The sequence below is a fragment of the Brachyhypopomus gauderio genome, unplaced genomic scaffold, assembly GCF_052324685.1.
Source record: "Brachyhypopomus gauderio isolate BG-103 unplaced genomic scaffold, BGAUD_0.2 sc150, whole genome shotgun sequence".
Lineage (NCBI taxonomy): Eukaryota > Metazoa > Chordata > Actinopteri > Gymnotiformes > Hypopomidae > Brachyhypopomus > Brachyhypopomus gauderio.
Genome location: NW_027506971.1, coordinates 331263 through 349771, shown reverse-complemented (window position 1 = coordinate 349771; position 18509 = coordinate 331263). Strand labels below are relative to the sequence as shown.

The following is an 18509-nucleotide window of genomic DNA, read 5'->3' as shown; positions in this document are numbered from 1 at the left end:
TTTGGAAATGCATGTGTAACATTACAAACATGATAAAACAGCTTATCACATCCAAACACTGTTTTCTTTCAAAATATGAGTTTTCTTTTCATTCTTCAAAAGTTGCACTTTTGCCCCAAGTTATGCTCAGAAACACTGTTTAGAGCACTTACAACGCCAGCAAACGCTGTTTTGAACGCCTTAATGCAAGACTTACTACTTGTTTGGAAATGCATGTGTAACATTACAAACATGATAAAACAGCTTGTTATCACATCCAAACACTGTTTTCATTCAAAATATGAGTTTTCTTTTCATTCTTCAAAAGTTGCACTTTTGCCCCAAGTTATGCTCAGAAACACTGTTTAGAGCACTTACAACGCCAGCAAACGCTGTTTTGAACGCCTTAATGCAAGACTTACTACTTGTTTGGAAATGCATGTGTAACATTACAAACATGATAAAACAGCTTGTTATCACATCCAAACACTGTTTTGAAACAAAATATGAGTTTTCAGTTCATTCTTCAAAAGTTGCACTTTTGCCCCAAGTTATGCACAGAAACACTGTTTAGAGCGCTTACAGCGCCAGCAAACGCTGTTTTGAACGCCTTAATGCAAGACTTACTACTTGTTTGGAAATGCATGTGTAACATCACAAACATGATAAAACAGCTTGTTATCACATCCAAACACAGTTTTGAAACAAAATATGAGTTTTCAGTTCATTCTTCAAAAGTTGCACTTTTGCCACAAGTTATGCTCAGAAACACTGTTTAGAGCGCTTACAGCGCCAGCAAACGCTGTTTTGAACGCCTTAATGCAAGACTTACTACTTGTTTGGAAATGCATGTGTAACATTACAAACATGATAAAACAGCTTGTTATCACATCCAAACACTGTTTTGAAACAAAATATGAGTTTTCAGTTCATTCTTCAAAAGTTGCACTTTTGCCACAAGTTATGCTCAGAACCACTGTTTAGAGCGCTTACAGCGCCAGCAAACGCTGTTTTGAACGCCTTAATGCAAGACTTACTACTTGTTTGGAAATGCATGTGTAACATCACAAACATGATAAAACAGCTTGTTATCACATCCAAACACAGTTTTGAAACAAAATATGAGTTTTCAGTTCATTCTTCAAAAGTTGCACTTTTGCCCCAAGTTATGCTCAGAAACACTGTTTAGAGCACTTACAACGCCAGCAAACGCTGTTTTGAACGCCTTAATGCAAGACTTACTACTTGTTTGGAAATGCATGTGTAACATTACAAACATGATAAAACAGCTTGTTATCACATCCAAACACTGTTTTGAAACAAAATATGAGTTTTCAGTTCATTCTTCAAAAGTTGCACTTTTGCCCCAAGTTATGCACAGAAACACTGTTTAGAGCGCTTACAGCGCCAGCAAACGCTGTTTTGAACGCCTTAATGCAAGACTTACTACTTGTTTGGAAATGCATGTGTAACATCACAAACATGATAAAACAGCTTGTTATCACATCCAAACACAGTTTTGAAACAAAATATGAGTTTTCAGTTCATTCTTCAAAAGTTGCACTTTTGCCACAAGTTATGCTCAGAACCACTGCTTAGAGCGCTTACAGCGCCAGCAAACGCTGTTTTGAACGCCTTAATGCAAGACTTACTACTTGTTTGGAAATGCATGTGTAACATCACAAACATGATAAAACAGCTTGTTATCACATCCAAACACAGTTTTGAAACAAAATATGAGTTTTCAGTTCATTCTTCAAAAGTTGCACTTTTGCCACAAGTTATGCTCAGAAACACTGTTTAGAGCGCTTACAGCGCCAGCAAACGCTGTTTTGAACGCCTTAATGCAAGACTTACTACTTGTTTGGAAATGCATGTGTAACATTACAAACATGATAAAACAGCTTGTTATCACATCCAAACACTGTTTTGAAACAAAATATGAGTTTTCAGTTCATTCTTCAAAAGTTGCACTTTTGCCACAAGTTATGCTCAGAACCACTGTTTAGAGCGCTTACAGCGCCAGCAAACGCTGTTTTGAACGCCTTAATGCAAGACTTACTACTTGTTTGGAAATGCATGTGTAACATCACAAACATGATAAAACAGCTTGTTATCACATCCAAACACAGTTTTGAAACAAAATATGAGTTTTCAGTTCATTCTTCAAAAGTTGCACTTTTGCCCCAAGTTATGCTCAGAAACACTGTTTAGAGCACTTACAACGCCAGCAAACGCTGTTTTGAACGCCTTAATGCAAGACTTACTACTTGTTTGGAAATGCATGTGTAACATTACAAACATGATAAAACAGCTTGTTATCACATCCAAACACTGTTTTGAAACAAAATATGAGTTTTCAGTTCATTCTTCAAAAGTTGCACTTTTGCCCCAAGTTATGCACAGAAACACTGTTTAGAGCGCTTAACACTAGGAACCCGACGGCCGCGAAAATTTTCGCAAGGCTTAGTAAGGTCCATGTAGCCCACTCCCCTGCTGTGAAGAGATTAACGCCCATTGTCTTGGTAATGCGGTGGAAGCGTCTCACCCCCAGCTCATACGCCTGCCAAAGCACAAGCGGCTCACCTCCAAGCTCATACAAGGCACCAAACGTGATACTTCACGAAAAACTTGGTTACAAACAAGCAGACTGTATATGTTACCGATCCTACAACAAACAGCGGAAATTTTGTAGACTCGTGTTTCAAAAGATACAATTCAAGCGCACGTAGAGAGTTTCTCAAATGAGTCCCGTCAAACAATAAAAATAAATAAAATTGTCTGAACCTCTTTGTATATTGTTTGAAGCTCTTTGTATATTTACTACACTATATAATATTTGTTACACTTTCTGTTTCCGCGTTTGAATTCGCGTTTGAAAAGCTAAGAAATTATATGGCGCAATTATATATATGGCTGATAAATGTTGTGATCTAAACAGCAGACTGGAAAAGGAGAGGAAAAGACAGGAAGAACAAATTCATGTGCTGTAAAACAACTTTATTTTGATCAAACATGGATGTCTATTCCGGGTTTCTTGAAGTGGAATGTCAAGAAAGTTGAGGGTGTCTTGAAGTTGAGGGTGTACTCGCCAGATGCACTTGCCGCATGCAACACACGCGTTGATGCTGTGGAGAACAATTCAAGGTACACCTTACATTTTCAATAAAATCTTTCAGAAGACAAAAATACGTAACATATGTGGTGTTACGTATGTAGGCCTACTTATCAACGTACCTTCATGTAGTTGTAGCCAACAGTTGCTACACAGCCAGGGTGTACTCGCTGCATGCAACGGGCCACCGGCGTGTTCCTGCGTGCACTGTGTATGCACGCACCTTCATGATGTCTGTCAACGGCGCACTGCAAAGAACAAAGTACATGTTATATTTTGAACGAATTTATTCATGTGTACCAGCCAGGGACCCTCTTTCTTACATTTGCGGCAGGTTCATCGTTCATCGCTGCCAAGGTCAACGGGCCACCGGCGTGTTCCTGCGCGCACTGTGTATGCACGCACAGAAGTACATGTTATATTTAGAACGAATTCATTCATGTATAAATTGATTCTGTGAAAATGTCACAGGCATGGGTCATAACAGAACGGGAATCCAATTCCAGCAACCATGAGAAAAATAACCAGCAACCACGACGAGAAATAAACAGAGGACTAACACGGAAACAGACATGAAATGGCAGGAGATGCGGGGCAGACCGTGACACCGGGTTTCATGATGTGCGACTGTGGAACAGAAAGAGAAGAGATTTTTGGTTATGTTCAAATAATAGTGTGTGTGTATATATATGTGTGTGTGATTGGTTGTCTGTATATATATATAATATATTTATATATATATATATATATATAAATATACTTATCGACGTACCTTCATGTAGTTTTAGGTACACAGTTGCCACACAGCCAGGGACACTCTGCCCTACACTTGCGACAGGTGTACTTGCCGCATGCAGCGCACGGGGTTATGCTGTGGTTCCGGTTGCAGTTTGTCTGCACCTGACACGTAGTCTTCTTTCCAGGAGCAGGCGAAGGACGTGGCGTTCTCTTCAACTCCTTTTCCTGTAGGAAACGAAGACGGAGTTCCTCAGCAAGAGTACACATAAAAACTCTCCTACTCTCTGTGGACCCCGTACATGCCGTGTACAAAACATGCGCGTTCATCGCTGCCAGGTCAAGTATGTTATAAAACACTGCAACGGGCCACCGGCGTGTTCCTGCGCGCACTGTGTATGCACGCGCCTTCTGGTCCATGATGTCAACGGCGCACTGCAAAGAACAAATACAAAGAAGTACATGTTATATTTTGAATAAATTCATTCATGTATGATAAATTGATTTATCAATGCCAACACATGCATACCTTCGTCCGGTTGTAGTCCGTCACAGTGTTTGGCTTCTTTTTGCGGTCGTCTGCAATCTCCACGTGCGTGTGCATAGTGCTCAGAACGCAAACTGTTTTGTTGGGCTTGGAGGCATACACCGTCAGAAGCGCATCATCGGATCTGTACACCTCCGTTGACAACTTCTCACGTCCCTTGGCGTTTTTGGCTTCCAAAGGAACTTCTCGGCGAATCTTGTTCATTGTCCCAAGCAGAGTCGTGTTGCATTCCAGCAGCTTCTTAGCCAGGGAAAGAGATGTGAAAAAATTGTCTGTGGCTACAGTTCTGCCCTTGCCCAGGTATGGCTTCATAAGCTTCATCACCACATTCTCGGACACTCTTTCCCCCTTGGGACGATCGGGGTCCTTTCCAAGGTATGGAATGGCGTTGCACATGTACTTTGTGTTCAACTCAGAAGCAACCCAAAACTTTATTCCAAACTTGTCCGGCTTTGAGGCAATGTACTGGGTGAATGGACAGCGAACCTTGGTCGGAAACAGCTGCTCGTCGACTGTCAGTTCCTTGCCTGGGGTATAGCACAAAATGCAGTTGTTCACAAATCGCTGCCAGATGTCCGAAATCGCAGCAAATCTGTCGCTCTTTGCACGCTCCGCACGGGTGTCCTTATTATCAAAGCGCAAGTACCGCATGATTTCTTGGTAGCGGTCCCGTGCCATTGTCTCCTGGATCGAAGGCACAGCGAACATTGCCGACCAACAGTCCGACATCGCTCCAACTGGACAGAGGACTGCTCGTAGAAATAGGATTGCTACGAATGCCATAAACTCGCTGACCGACAAACTCCAGCTGCTGTCTGTTCTGCGGGCTTCATGGACAGTGCAGTCTGTGATGATTCGCAGCATCTCCATGTCGAGCAAACACAGAAAACTCTGCATTCTGCTTGTGATCCTACGCTGTATTAGTAAAAGTAAACAAATGACGCTAGGTAAATTACACGTACTAAATATCATTCAAACACAAGCAGAAACACTGGAAAGAAATATGAAGTTACTATACCTTTGCATGCTCTGTAGGCCCGGACGGCTCAACAAATGTTGAATTAGGCGAACAGCTGCTGACACGAGAGCGTGCGATGCCAACCTTCTCCCAAACAGTTCCATCTTTTGCCCGTACGGTTGGTGCAGGTGTGGTGTCAGCCTGTGTCCGTCTCTTCCTTGGAGGGCTCTGTTGTACCTCATCCGATGTACTGCTTCTTTCTTCATCGGATGAATCGCTGGTCAAAAAACAGGAGGGTCCTTCTCCCGCATCGGACTCACAGCAGTCCTCGTTGGTCAGCAAAGCCGCAACTTCTTGACCGGTGAACGTCCTCTGTCTTGCCATGGTGTTTTGCGTCGTCTCCACACAGGATAGTAGTGAAAATGTAAGTCGCCTGCCTTTGGGTTTCAGCTTTTATCATGACTCTGAAGAACACACCCACAACAGCGCATACTAATTATACTTTATTATAATAGGTGGCGCTTCACACATAACGCCGAAACCGAAACCGGGCTAATCCCCTGCATACACGGGAACAATAAAAGTTGTTCCCCGTGATAATGGTTCACGGCAATCCGTGAATATCAGTCAAACACAAGCATAAACACTGCAAAAAATATTATATTACTATGCTGTATGAGTAAAAATAAATAAATGACGCTAAGTTATTTACACAAACGAAATATCTTATTTACACAAACGAAATATCAGTCAAACACAAGCATAAACACTGCAAAAAATATTATATTACTATGCTGTATGAGTAAAAATAAATAAATGACGCTAAGTTATTTACACAAACGAAATATCTTATTTACACGAACGAAATATCAGTCAAACACAAGAAAACACAAAAAATATTATATTACTATGCTGTATGAGTAAAAATAAATAAATGACGCTAAGTTATTTACACAAACGAAATATCTTATTTACACGAACGAAATATCAGTCAAACACAAGCATAAACACTGCAAAAAAATATTATGTTACTATGCTGTATGAGTAAAAATAAGTAAATGTACAAATAAATATTACTTTACTATACCTTTATTACTTTGTTGCTGCTATTGAAGTGCATACACAAGAAAATCTGGGACGCTTGCTTCATACATAACGCCAATACCACGCTAATGATAATGTGTTTCACGGGAACAATATGAACCCGTGATAATGGTTGGTTCAGCCATGTAAATGTGTGGCGCTATTGAAGTGCATACACAAGAAAATCTGGGACGTTTGCTTCATACATAACGCCAATACCACGCTAATGATAATGTGTTTCACGGGAACAATATGGACCCGTGATAATGGTTGGTTCAGCCATGTAAATGTGTGGCGCTATTGAAGTGCATGCACAAGAAAATCTGAGACGCTTGCTTCATACATAACGCCAATACCACGCTAATGATAATGGTTCACCGCTCTAAATAATACTTATGTCAATATGTAGCGCTTCACACATAACGCCGAAACAGGGCTAAACTTTATTTATTTATTTTAGACTACAAACTAGACCTGGTGCACACAGACTGCACACAGACTAGACCTGGTGCACCACAGAGCTCCTGCCACAGAGCTCCTGCCTGTCTTTCTGCTCCTGTCTTGCTCTGAAATTAACATATGTATGGTCCTGCTAATTGGGCAGGAGAAGGAGGGGTGATGTCCTCAGAACCTTGAAATCTCAGGAGTTCCAGTGTTAATGCAAGACTTACTACTTGTTTGGAAATGCATGTGTAACATCACAAACATGATAAAACAGCTTATCACATCCAAACACAGTTTTGAAACAAAATATGAGTTTTCAGTTCATTCTTCAAAAGTTGCACTTTTGCCACAAGTTATGCTCAGAAACACTGTTTAGAGCACTTACAACGCCAGCAAACGCTGTTTTGAACGCCTTAATGCAAGACTTACTACTTGTTTGGAAATGCATGTGTAACAATACAAACATGATAAAACAGCTTGTTATCACATCCAAACACTGTTTTGAAACAAAATATGAGTTTTCAGTTCATTCTTCAAAAGTTGCACTTTTGCCCCAAGTTATGCACAGAAACACTGTTTAGAGCGCTTACAGCGCCAGCAAACGCTGTTTTGAACGCCTTAATGCAAGACTTACTACTTGTTTGGAAATGCATGTGTAACATCACAAACATGATAAAACAGCTTGTTATCACATCCAAACACAGTTTTGAAACAAAATATGAGTTTTCAGTTCATTCTTCAAAAGTTGCACTTTTGCCACAAGTTATGCTCAGAAACACTGTTTAGAGCACTTACAACGCCAGCAAACGCTGTTTTGAACGCCTTAATGCAAGACTTACTACTTGTTTGGAAATGTATGTGTAACATCACAAACATGATAAAACAGCTTGTTATCACATCCAAACACTGTTTTGAAACAAAATATGAGTTTTCAGTTCATTCTTCAAAAGTTGCACTTTTGCCACAAGTTATGCTCAGAACCACTGTTTAGAGCGCTTACAGCGCCAGCAAACGCTGTTTTGAACGCCTTAATGCAAGACTTACTACTTGTTTGGAAATGCATGTGTAACATCACAAACATGATAAAACAGCTTGTTATCACATCCAAACACAGTTTTGAAACAAAATATGAGTTTTCAGTTCATTCTTCAAAAGTTGCACTTTTGCCCCAAGTTATGCTCAGAAACACTGTTTAGAGCACTTACAACGCCAGCAAATGCTGTTTTGAACGCCTTAATGCAAGACTTACTACTTGTTTGGAAATGCATGTGTAACATTACAAACATGATAAAACAGCTTGTTATCACATCCAAACACTGTTTTGAAACAAAATATGAGTTTTCAGTTCATTCTTCAAAAGTTGCACTTTTGCCCCAAGTTATGCACAGAAACACTGTTTAGAGCGCTTACAGCGCCAGCAAACGCTGTTTTGAACGCCTTAATGCAAGACTTACTACTTGTTTGGAAATGCATGTGTAACATCACAAACATGATAAAACAGCTTGTTATCACATCCAAACACAGTTTTGAAACAAAATATGAGTTTTCAGTTCATTCTTCAAAAGTTGCACTTTTGCCACAAGTTATGCTCAGAAACACTGTTTAGAGCACTTACAACGCCAGCAAACGCTGTTTTGAACGCCTTAATGCAAGACTTACTACTTGTTTGGAAATGCATGTGTAACATTACAAACATGATAAAACAGCTTGTTATCACATCCAAACACTGTTTTCTTTCAAAATATGAGTTTTCTTTTCATTCTTCAAAAGTTGCACTTTTGCCCCAAGTTATGCTCAGAAACACTGTTTAGAGCACTTACAACGCCAGCAAACGCTGTTTTGAACGCCTTAATGCAAGACTTACTACTTGTTTGGAAATGCATGTGTAACATTACAAACATGATAAAACAGCTTGTTATCACATCCAAACACTGTTTTCATTCAAAATATGAGTTTTCTTTTCATTCTTCAAAAGTTGCACTTTTGCCCCAAGTTATGCTCAGAAACACTGTTTAGAGCACTTACAACGCCAGCAAACGCTGTTTTGAACGCCTTAATGCAAGACTTACTACTTGTTTGGAAATGCATGTGTAACATTACAAACATGATAAAACAGCTTGTTATCACATCCAAACACTGTTTTGAAACAAAATATGAGTTTTCAGTTCATTCTTCAAAAGTTGCACTTTTGCCCCAAGTTATGCACAGAAACACTGTTTAGAGCGCTTACAGCGCCAGCAAACGCTGTTTTGAACGCCTTAATGCAAGACTTACTACTTGTTTGGAAATGCATGTGTAACATCACAAACATGATAAAACAGCTTGTTATCACATCCAAACACAGTTTTGAAACAAAATATGAGTTTTCAGTTCATTCTTCAAAAGTTGCACTTTTGCCACAAGTTATGCTCAGAACCACTGTTTAGAGCGCATACAGCGCCAGCAAACGCTGTTTTGAACGCCTTAATGCAAGACTTACTACTTGTTTGGAAATGCATGTGTAACATCACAAACATGATAAAACAGCTTGTTATCACATCCAAACACAGTTTTGAAACAAAATATGAGTTTTCAGTTCATTCTTCAAAAGTTGCACTTTTGCCACAAGTTATGCTCAGAACCACTGTTTAGAGCGCTTACAGCGCCAGCAAACGCTGTCTTGAACGCCTTAATGCAAGACTTACTACTTGTTTGGAAATGCATGTGTAACATCACAAACATGATAAAACAGCTTGTTATCACATCCAAACACAGTTTTGAAACAAAATATGAGTTTTCAGTTCATTCTTCAAAAGTTGCACTTTTGCCCCAAGTTATGCTCAGAAACACTGTTTAGAGAGCTTACAGTGCCAGCAAACGCTGTTTTGAACGCCTTAATGCAAGACTTACTACTTGTTTGGAAATGCATGTGTAACATCACAAACATGATAAAACAGCTTGTTATCACATCCAAACACTGTTTTGAAACAAAATATGAGTTTTCAGTTCATTCTTCAAAAGTTGCACTTTTGCCCCAAGTTATGCACAGAAACACTGTTTAGAGCGCTTACAGCGCCAGCAAACGCTGTTTTGAACGCCTTAATGCAAGACTTACTACTTGTTTGGAAATGCATGTGTAACATCACAAACATGATAAAACAGCTTGTTATCACATCCAAACACAGTTTTGAAACAAAATATGAGTTTTCAGTTCATTCTTCAAAAGTTGCACTTTTGCCACAAGTTATGCTCAGAAACACTGTTTAGAGCACTTACAACGCCAGCAAACGCTGTTTTGAACGCCTTAATGCAAGACTTACTACTTGTTTGGAAATGCATGTGTAACATCACAAACATGATAAAACAGCTTGTTATCACATCCAAACACTGTTTTGAAACAAAATATGAGTTTTCAGTTCATTCTTCAAAAGTTGCACTTTTGCCACAAGTTATGCTCAGAACCACTGTTTAGAGCGCTTACAGCGCCAGCAAACGCTGTTTTGAACGCCTTAATGCAAGACTTACTACTTGTTTGGAAATGCATGTGTAACATCACAAACATGATAAAACAGCTTGTTATCACATCCAAACACAGTTTTGAAACAAAATATGAGTTTTCAGTTCATTCTTCAAAAGTTGCACTTTTGCCCCAAGTTATGCTCAGAAACACTGTTTAGAGCACTTACAACGCCAGCAAACGCTGTTTTGAACGCCTTAATGCAAGACTTACTACTTGTTTGGAAATGTATGTGTAACATCACAAACATGATAAAACAGCTTGTTATCACATCCAAACACTGTTTTGAAACAAAATATGAGTTTTCAGTTCATTCTTCAAAAGTTGCACTTTTGCCACAAGTTATGCTCAGAAACACTGTTTAGAGCACTTACAACGCCAGCAAACGCTGTTTTGAACGCCTTAATGCAAGACTTACTACTTGTTTGGAAATGCATGTGTAACATTACAAACATGATAAAACAGCTTGTTATCACATCCAAACACTGTTTTCTTTCAAAATATGAGTTTTCTTTTCATTCTTCAAAAGTTGCACTTTTGCCCCAAGTTATGCTCAGAAACACTGTTTAGAGCACTTACAACGCCAGCAAACGCTGTTTTGAACGCCTTAATGCAAGACTTACTACTTGTTTGGAAATGCATGTGTAACATTACAAACATGATAAAACAGCTTGTTATCACATCCAAACACTGTTTTCATTCAAAATATGAGTTTTCTTTTCATTCTTCAAAAGTTGCACTTTTGCCCCAAGTTATGCTCAGAAACACTGTTTAGAGCACTTACAACGCCAGCAAACGCTGTTTTGAACGCCTTAATGCAAGACTTACTACTTGTTTGGAAATGCATGTGTAACATTACAAACATGATAAAACAGCTTGTTATCACATCCAAACACTGTTTTGAAACAAAATATGAGTTTTCAGTTCATTCTTCAAAAGTTGCACTTTTGCCCCAAGTTATGCACAGAAACACTGTTTAGAGCGCTTACAGCGCCAGCAAACGCTGTTTTGAACGCCTTAATGCAAGACTTACTACTTGTTTGGAAATGCATGTGTAACATCACAAACATGATAAAACAGCTTGTTATCACATCCAAACACAGTTTTGAAACAAAATATGAGTTTTCAGTTCATTCTTCAAAAGTTGCACTTTTGCCACAAGTTATGCTCAGAAACACTGTTTAGAGCGCTTACAGCGCCAGCAAACGCTGTTTTGAACGCCTTAATGCAAGACTTACTACTTGTTTGGAAATGCATGTGTAACATTACAAACATGATAAAACAGCTTGTTATCACATCCAAACACTGTTTTGAAACAAAATATGAGTTTTCAGTTCATTCTTCAAAAGTTGCACTTTTGCCACAAGTTATGCTCAGAACCACTGTTTAGAGCGCTTACAGCGCCAGCAAACGCTGTTTTGAACGCCTTAATGCAAGACTTACTACTTGTTTGGAAATGCATGTGTAACATCACAAACATGATAAAACAGCTTGTTATCACATCCAAACACAGTTTTGAAACAAAATATGAGTTTTCAGTTCATTCTTCAAAAGTTGCACTTTTGCCCCAAGTTATGCTCAGAAACACTGTTTAGAGCACTTACAACGCCAGCAAACGCTGTTTTGAACGCCTTAATGCAAGACTTACTACTTGTTTGGAAATGCATGTGTAACATTACAAACATGATAAAACAGCTTGTTATCACATCCAAACACTGTTTTGAAACAAAATATGAGTTTTCAGTTCATTCTTCAAAAGTTGCACTTTTGCCCCAAGTTATGCACAGAAACACTGTTTAGAGCGCTTACAGCGCCAGCAAACGCTGTTTTGAACGCCTTAATGCAAGACTTACTACTTGTTTGGAAATGCATGTGTAACATCACAAACATGATAAAACAGCTTGTTATCACATCCAAACACAGTTTTGAAACAAAATATGAGTTTTCAGTTCATTCTTCAAAAGTTGCACTTTTGCCACAAGTTATGCTCAGAACCACTGCTTAGAGCGCTTACAGCGCCAGCAAACGCTGTTTTGAACGCCTTAATGCAAGACTTACTACTTGTTTGGAAATGCATGTGTAACATCACAAACATGATAAAACAGCTTGTTATCACATCCAAACACAGTTTTGAAACAAAATATGAGTTTTCAGTTCATTCTTCAAAAGTTGCACTTTTGCCCCAAGTTATGCTCAGAAACACTGTTTAGAGAGCTTACAGTGCCAGCAAACGCTGTTTTGAACGCCTTAATGCAAGACTTACTACTTGTTTGGAAATGCATGTGTAACATCACAAACATGATAAAACAGCTTGTTATCACATCCAAACACTGTTTTGAAACAAAATATGAGTTTTCAGTTCATTCTTCAAAAGTTGCACTTTTGCCCCAAGTTATGCACAGAAACACTGTTTAGAGCGCTTACAGCGCCAGCAAACGCTGTTTTGAACGCCTTAATGCAAGACTTACTACTTGTTTGGAAATGCATGTGTAACATCACAAACATGATAAAACAGCTTGTTATCACATCCAAACACAGTTTTGAAACAAAATATGAGTTTTCAGTTCATTCTTCAAAAGTTGCACTTTTGCCACAAGTTATGCTCAGAAACACTGTTTAGAGCACTTACAACGCCAGCAAACGCTGTTTTGAACGCCTTAATGCAAGACTTACTACTTGTTTGGAAATGCATGTGTAACATCACAAACATGATAAAACAGCTTGTTATCACATCCAAACACTGTTTTGAAACAAAATATGAGTTTTCAGTTCATTCTTCAAAAGTTGCACTTTTGCCACAAGTTATGCTCAGAACCACTGTTTAGAGCGCTTACAGCGCCAGCAAACGCTGTTTTGAACGCCTTAATGCAAGACTTACTACTTGTTTGGAAATGCATGTGTAACATCACAAACATGATAAAACAGCTTGTTATCACATCCAAACACAGTTTTGAAACAAAATATGAGTTTTCAGTTCATTCTTCAAAAGTTGCACTTTTGCCCCAAGTTATGCTCAGAAACACTGTTTAGAGCACTTACAACGCCAGCAAACGCTGTTTTGAACGCCTTAATGCAAGACTTACTACTTGTTTGGAAATGCATGTGTAACATCACAAACATGATAAAACAGCTTGTTATCACATCCAAACACAGTTTTGAAACAAAATATGAGTTTTCAGTTCATTCTTCAAAAGTTGCACTTTTGCCACAAGTTATGCTCAGAAACACTGTTTAGAGCACTTACAACGCCAGCAAACGCTGTTTTGAACGCCTTAATGCAAGACTTACTACTTGTTTGGAAATGTATGTGTAACATCACAAACATGATAAAACAGCTTGTTATCACATCCAAACACTGTTTTGAAACAAAATATGAGTTTTCAGTTCATTCTTCAAAAGTTGCACTTTTGCCACAAGTTATGCTCAGAAACACTGTTTAGAGCACTTACAACGCCAGCAAACGCTGTTTTGAACGCCTTAATGCAAGACTTACTACTTGTTTGGAAATGCATGTGTAACATTACAAACATGATAAAACAGCTTGTTATCACATCCAAACACTGTTTTCTTTCAAAATATGAGTTTTCTTTTCATTCTTCAAAAGTTGCACTTTTGCCCCAAGTTATGCTCAGAAACACTGTTTAGAGCACTTACAACGCCAGCAAACGCTGTTTTGAACGCCTTAATGCAAGACTTACTACTTGTTTGGAAATGCATGTGTAACATTACAAACATGATAAAACAGCTTGTTATCACATCCAAACACTGTTTTCATTCAAAATATGAGTTTTCTTTTCATTCTTCAAAAGTTGCACTTTTGCCCCAAGTTATGCTCAGAAACACTGTTTAGAGCACTTACAACGCCAGCAAACGCTGTTTTGAACGCCTTAATGCAAGACTTACTACTTGTTTGGAAATGCATGTGTAACATTACAAACATGATAAAACAGCTTGTTATCACATCCAAACACTGTTTTGAAACAAAATATGAGTTTTCAGTTCATTCTTCAAAAGTTGCACTTTTGCCCCAAGTTATGCACAGAAACACTGTTTAGAGCGCTTACAGCGCCAGCAAACGCTGTTTTGAACGCCTTAATGCAAGACTTACTACTTGTTTGGAAATGCATGTGTAACATCACAAACATGATAAAACAGCTTGTTATCACATCCAAACACAGTTTTGAAACAAAATATGAGTTTTCAGTTCATTCTTCAAAAGTTGCACTTTTGCCACAAGTTATGCTCAGAAACACTGTTTAGAGCGCTTACAGCGCCAGCAAACGCTGTTTTGAACGCCTTAATGCAAGACTTACTACTTGTTTGGAAATGCATGTGTAACATTACAAACATGATAAAACAGCTTGTTATCACATCCAAACACTGTTTTGAAACAAAATATGAGTTTTCAGTTCATTCTTCAAAAGTTGCACTTTTGCCACAAGTTATGCTCAGAACCACTGTTTAGAGCGCTTACAGCGCCAGCAAACGCTGTTTTGAACGCCTTAATGCAAGACTTACTACTTGTTTGGAAATGCATGTGTAACATTACAAACATGATAAAACAGCTTGTTATCACATCCAAACACAGTTTTGAAACAAAATATGAGTTTTCAGTTCATTCTTCAAAAGTTGCACTTTTGCCCCAAGTTATGCTCAGAAACACTGTTTAGAGCACTTACAACGCCAGCAAACGCTGTTTTGAACGCCTTAATGCAAGACTTACTACTTGTTTGGAAATGCATGTGTAACATCACAAACATGATAAAACAGCTTGTTATCACATCCAAACACAGTTTTGAAACAAAATATGAGTTTTCAGTTCATTCTTCAAAAGTTGCACTTTTGCCACAAGTTATGCTCAGAAACACTGTTTAGAGCACTTACAACGCCAGCAAACGCTGTTTTGAACGCCTTAATGCAAGACTTACTACTTGTTTGGAAATGTATGTGTAACATCACAAACATGATAAAACAGCTTGTTATCACATCCAAACACTGTTTTGAAACAAAATATGAGTTTTCAGTTCATTCTTCAAAAGTTGCACTTTTGCCACAAGTTATGCTCAGAAACACTGTTTAGAGCACTTACAACGCCAGCAAACGCTGTTTTGAACGCCTTAATGCAAGACTTACTACTTGTTTGGAAATGCATGTGTAACATTACAAACATGATAAAACAGCTTGTTATCACATCCAAACACTGTTTTCTTTCAAAATATGAGTTTTCTTTTCATTCTTCAAAAGTTGCACTTTTGCCCCAAGTTATGCTCAGAAACACTGTTTAGAGCACTTACAACGCCAGCAAACGCTGTTTTGAACGCCTTAATGCAAGACTTACTACTTGTTTGGAAATGCATGTGTAACATTACAAACATGATAAAACAGCTTGTTATCACATCCAAACACTGTTTTCATTCAAAATATGAGTTTTCTTTTCATTCTTCAAAAGTTGCACTTTTGCCCCAAGTTATGCTCAGAAACACTGTTTAGAGCACTTACAACGCCAGCAAACGCTGTTTTGAACGCCTTAATGCAAGACTTACTACTTGTTTGGAAATGCATGTGTAACATTACAAACATGATAAAACAGCTTGTTATCACATCCAAACACTGTTTTGAAACAAAATATGAGTTTTCAGTTCATTCTTCAAAAGTTGCACTTTTGCCCCAAGTTATGCACAGAAACACTGTTTAGAGCGCTTACAGCGCCAGCAAACGCTGTTTTGAACGCCTTAATGCAAGACTTACTACTTGTTTGGAAATGCATGTGTAACATCACAAACATGATAAAACAGCTTGTTATCACATCCAAACACAGTTTTGAAACAAAATATGAGTTTTCAGTTCATTCTTCAAAAGTTGCACTTTTGCCACAAGTTATGCTCAGAAACACTGTTTAGAGCGCTTACAGCGCCAGCAAACGCTGTTTTGAACGCCTTAATGCAAGACTTACTACTTGTTTGGAAATGCATGTGTAACATTACAAACATAATAAAACAGCTTGTTATCACATCCAAACACTGTTTTGAAACAAAATATGAGTTTTCAGTTCATTCTTCAAAAGTTGCACTTTTGCCACAAGTTATGCTCAGAACCACTGTTTAGAGCGCTTACAGCGCCAGCAAACGCTGTTTTGAACGCCTTAATGCAAGACTTACTACTTGTTTGGAAATGCATGTGTAACATCACAAACATGATAAAACAGCTTGTTATCACATCCAAACACAGTTTTGAAACAAAATATGAGTTTTCAGTTCATTCTTCAAAAGTTGCACTTTTGCCCCAAGTTATGCTCAGAAACACTGTTTAGAGCACTTACAACGCCAGCAAACGCTGTTTTGAACGCCTTAATGCAAGACTTACTACTTGTTTGGAAATGCATGTGTAACATTACAAACATGATAAAACAGCTTGTTATCACATCCAAACACTGTTTTGAAACAAAATATGAGTTTTCAGTTCATTCTTCAAAAGTTGCACTTTTGCCCCAAGTTATGCACAGAAACACTGTTTAGAGCGCTTACAGCGCCAGCAAACGCTGTTTTGAACGCCTTAATGCAAGACTTACTACTTGTTTGGAAATGCATGTGTAACATCACAAACATGATAAAACAGCTTGTTATCACATCCAAACACAGTTTTGAAACAAAATATGAGTTTTCAGTTCATTCTTCAAAAGTTGCACTTTTGCCACAAGTTATGCTCAGAACCACTGCTTAGAGCGCTTACAGCGCCAGCAAACGCTGTTTTGAACGCCTTAATGCAAGACTTACTACTTGTTTGGAAATGCATGTGTAACATCACAAACATGATAAAACAGCTTGTTATCACATCCAAACACAGTTTTGAAACAAAATATGAGTTTTCAGTTCATTCTTCAAAAGTTGCACTTTTGCCACAAGTTATGCTCAGAAACACTGTTTAGAGCGCTTACAGCGCCAGCAAACGCTGTTTTGAACGCCTTAATGCAAGACTTACTACTTGTTTGGAAATGCATGTGTAACATTACAAACATGATAAAACAGCTTGTTATCACATCCAAACACTGTTTTGAAACAAAATATGAGTTTTCAGTTCATTCTTCAAAAGTTGCACTTTTGCCACAAGTTATGCTCAGAACCACTGTTTAGAGCGCTTACAGCGCCAGCAAACGCTGTTTTGAACGCCTTAATGCAAGACTTACTACTTGTTTGGAAATGCATGTGTAACATCACAAACATGATAAAACAGCTTGTTATCACATCCAAACACAGTTTTGAAACAAAATATGAGTTTTCAGTTCATTCTTCAAAAGTTGCACTTTTGCCCCAAGTTATGCTCAGAAACACTGTTTAGAGCACTTACAACGCCAGCAAACGCTGTTTTGAACGCCTTAATGCAAGACTTACTACTTGTTTGGAAATGCATGTGTAACATTACAAACATGATAAAACAGCTTGTTATCACATCCAAACACTGTTTTGAAACAAAATATGAGTTTTCAGTTCATTCTTCAAAAGTTGCACTTTTGCCCCAAGTTATGCACAGAAACACTGTTTAGAGCGCTTAACACTAGGAACCCGACGGCCGCGAAAATTTTCGCAAGGCTTAGTAAGGTCCATGTAGCCCACTCCCCTGCTGTGAAGAGATTAACGCCCATTGTCTTGGTAATGCGGTGGAAGCGTCTCACCCCCAGCTCATACGCCTGCCAAAGCACAAGCGGCTCACCTCCAAGCTCATACAAGGCACCAAACGTGATACTTCACGAAAAACTTGGTTACAAACAAGCAGACTGTATATGTTACCGATCCTACAACAAACAGCGGAAATTTTGTAGACTCGTGTTTCAAAAGATACAATTCAAGCGCACGTAGAGAGTTTCTCAAATGAGTCCCGTCAAACAATAAAAATAAATAAAATTGTCTGAACCTCTTTGTATATTGTTTGAAGCTCTTTGTATATTTACTACACTATATAATATTTGTTACACTTTCTGTTTCCGCGTTTGAATTCGCGTTTGAAAAGCTAAGAAATTATATGGCGCAATTATATATATGGCTGATAAATGTTGTGATCTAAACAGCAGACTGGAAAAGGAGAGGAAAAGACAGGAAGAACAAATTCATGTGCTGTAAAACAACTTTATTTTGATCAAACATGGATGTCTATTCCG

General features: G+C 38.4%; 1 long non-coding RNA gene across 1 annotated transcript; it reads right to left on the bottom strand.

Annotated features, from left to right (window-relative positions):
• Window positions 1-3010: 3010 nt before the first annotated feature.
• On the bottom strand, window positions 3011-3743 carry LOC143500447 (uncharacterized). Its single transcript, XR_013126811.1, has 3 exons — window positions 3418-3743; window positions 3217-3342; window positions 3011-3107 (listed from the first exon to the last, which is right to left on the bottom strand). It is a non-coding gene; the product is annotated as an uncharacterized LOC143500447 (long non-coding RNA).
• Between the last annotated feature and the right edge of the window lie 14766 nt (window positions 3744-18509).